The sequence below is a fragment of the Anopheles marshallii genome (assembly GCF_943734725.1).
Source record: "Anopheles marshallii chromosome X unlocalized genomic scaffold, idAnoMarsDA_429_01 X_unloc_4, whole genome shotgun sequence".
Classification (NCBI taxonomy): Eukaryota; Metazoa; Arthropoda; class Insecta; order Diptera; family Culicidae; genus Anopheles; species Anopheles marshallii.
Genome location: NW_026525887.1, coordinates 965,656 through 969,438, shown reverse-complemented (window position 1 = coordinate 969,438; position 3,783 = coordinate 965,656).

The following is a 3,783-nucleotide window of genomic DNA, read 5'->3' as shown; positions in this document are numbered from 1 at the left end:
ACTTGTATGCAAGTTGCCTTTTAAAACTCGACTTGGACAAATCATTTTTTCAGAGACCAACCAAAACATCATTTTTAAGCCCCCAAAATAATGAAAAGTGAAATCCAAGATCGATTTCGGAAACTTTTTGGCAAACCAAAATTTCATTGTCACTAGTCAAACTTGTATGCAAGTTGCCTTTTAAAACTCGACTTTGACAAATAATTTTTTCAGAGACCAACCAAAACATCATTTTTGAGCCCCCAAAATAATGAAAAGTGAAATCCAAAATCGATTTCGGAAACTTTTTGGCAAACCAAAATTTCATTGTCACTAGTCAAACTTGTATGCAAGTTGCCTTTTAAAACTCGACTTTGACAAATCATTTTTCAGAGACCCACCTAAACATCATTTTTAAGCCCCCAAAATAATGAAAAGTGAAATCCAAAATCGATTTCGGAAAACTTTTTGGCAAACCAAAATTTCATTGTCACTAGTCAAACTTGTATGCAAGTTGCCTTTTAAAACTCGACTTTGACAAATCATTTTTCAGAGACCCACCTAAACATCATTTTTAAGCCCCCAAAATAATGAAAAGTGAAATCCAAAATCGATTTCGGAAACTTTTTGGCAAACCAAAATTTCATTGTCACTAGTCAAACTTGTATGCAAGTTGCCTTTTAAAACTCGACTTTGACAAATCATTTTTTCAGAGACCAACCAAAACATCATTTTTAAGCCCCCAAAATAATGAAAAGTTCGATCCAAAATCGATTTCGGAAACTTTTTGGCAAATCAAAATTTCATTGTCACTAGTCAAACTTGTATGCAAGTTGCCTTTTAAAACTCGACTTTGACAACTCATTTTTCAGAGACCCACCTAAACATCATTTTTAAGCCCCCAAAATAATGAAAAGTGAAATCCAAAATCGATTTCGGAAACTTTTTGGCAAACCAAAATTTCATTGTCACTAGTCAAACTTGTATGCAAGTTTCCTTTTAAAACTCGACTTTGACAAATCATTTTTTCAGAGACCAACCAAAACATCATTTTAAAGCCCCCAAAATAATGAAAAGTGAAATCCAAAATCGATTTCGGAAACTTTTTGGCAAACCAAAATTTCATTGTCACTAGTCAAACTTGTATGCAAGTTGCCTTTTAAAACTCGACTTTGACAAATAATTTTTTCAGAGACCAACCAAACCATCATTTGTAAGCCCCCAAAATAATGAAAAGTGAAATCCAAAATCGATTTCGGAAACTTTTTGGCAAACCAAAATTTCATTGTCACTAGTCAAACTTGTATGCAAGTTGCCTTTTAAAACTCGACTTTGACAAATCATTTTTTCAGAGACCAACCAAAACATCATTTTAAAGCCCCCAAAATAATGAAAAGTTCGATCCAAAATCGATTTCGGAAACTTTTTGGCAAACCAAAATTTCATTGTCACTAGTCAAACTTGTATGCAAGTTGCCTTTTAAAACTCGACTTTGACAAATCATTTTTTCAGAGACCAACCAAAACATCATTTTAAAGCCCCCAAAATAATGAAAAGTGAAATCCAAAATCGATTTCGGAAACTTTTTGGCAAACCAAAATTTCATTGTCACTAGTCAAACTTGTATGCAAGTTGCCTTTTAAAACTCGACTTTGACAAATAATTTTTTCAGAGACCAACCAAACCATCATTTGTAAGCCCCCAAAATAATGAAAAGTGAAATCCAAAATCGATTTCGGAAACTTTTTGGCAAAACAAAATTTCATTGTCACTAGTCAAACTTGTATGCAAGTTGCCTTTTAAAACTCGACTTTGACAAATCATTTTTCAGAGACCCACCTAAACATCATTTTTAAGCCCCCAAAATAATGAAAAGTGAAATCCAAAATCGATTTCGGAAACTTTTTGGCAAACCAAAATTTCATTGTCACTAGTCAAACTTGTATGCAAGTTGCCTTTTAAAACTCGACTTTGACAAATCATTTTTTCAGAGACCAACCAAAACATCATTTTTAAGCCCCCAAAATAATGAAAAGTTCGATCCAAAATCGATTTCGGAAACTTTTTGGCAAACCAAAATTTCATTGTCACTAGTCAAACTTGTATGCAAGTTGCCTTTTAAAACTCGACTTTGACAAATCATTTTTTCAGAGACCAACCAAAACATCATTTTAAAGCCCCCAAAATAATGAAAAGTGAAATCCAAAATCGATTTCGGAAACTTTTTGGCAAATCAAAATTTCATTGTCACTAGTCAAACTTGTTTGCAAGTTGCCTTTTAAAACTCGACTTTGACAACTCATTTTTCAGAGACCCACCTAAACATCATTTTTAAGCCCCCAAAATAATGAAAAGTGAAATCCAAAATCGATTTCGGAAACTTTTTGGCAAACCAAAATTTCATTGTCACTAGTCAAACTTGTATGCAAGTTGCCTTTTAAAACTCGACTTTGACAAATCATTTTTTCAGAGACCAACCAAACCATCATTTTTAAGCCCCCAAAATAATGAAAAGTGAAATCCAAAATCGATTTCGGAAACTTTTTGGCAAACCAAAATTTCATTGTCACTAGTCAAACTTGTATGCAAAATGCCTTTTAAAACTCGACTTTGACAAATCATTTTTTCAGAGACCAACCAAACCATCATTTTTAAGCCCCCAAAATAATGAAAAGTGAAATCCAAAATCAAATTCGGAAACTTTTTGGCAATCCAAAATTTCATTGTCACTAGCCAAACTTGTATGCAAGTTGCCTTTTAAAACTCGACTTTGACAAATCATTTTTTTAGAGACAAACCAAACCATCATTTTTAAGCCCCCAAAATAATGAAAAGTGAAATCCAAAATCGATTTCGGAAACTTTTTGGCAAACCAAAATTTCATTGTCACTAGTCAAACTTGTATGCAAGTTGCCTTTTAAAACTCGACTTTGACAAATCATTTTTTCAGAGACCAACCAAACCATCATTTTTAAGCCCCCAAAATAATGAAAAGTAAAATCCAAAATCGATTTCGGAAACTTTTTGGCAAACCAAAATTTCATTGTCACTAGTCAAACTTGTATGCAAGTTGCCTTTTAAAACTCGACTTTGACAAATCATTTTTTCAGAGACCAACCAAAACATCATTTTAAAGCCCCCAAAATAATGAAAAGTAAAATCCAAAATCGATTTCGGAAACTTTTTGGCAAATCAAAATTTCATTGTCACTAGTCAAACTTGTATGCAAGTTGCCTTTTAAAACTCGACTTTGACAAATCATTTTTTCAGAGACCAACCAAACCATCATTTTTAAGCCCCCAAAATAATGAAAAGTTCGATCCAAAATCGATTTCGGAAACTTTTTGGCAAATCAAAATTTCATTGTCGCTAGTCAAACTTGTATGCAAGTTGCCTTTTAAAACTCGACTTTGACAAATCATTTTTCAGAGACCCACCAAAACATCATTTTTAAGCCCCCAAAATAATGAAAAGTGAAATCCAAAATCGATTTCGGAAACTTTTTGGCAAACCAAAATTTCATTGTCACTAGTCAAACTTGTATGCAAGTTGCCTTTTAAAACTCGACTTTGACAAATCATTTTTCAGAGACCCACCTAAACATCATTTTTAAGCCCCCAAAATAATGAAAAGTGAAATCCAAAATCGATTTCGGAAACTTTTTGGCAAACCAAAATTTCATTGTCACTAGTCAAACTTGTATGCAAGTTGCCTTTTAAAACTCGACTTTGACAAATCATTTTTTCAGAGACCAACCAAAACATCATTTTTGAGCCCCCAAAATAATGAAAAGTGAAATCCAAA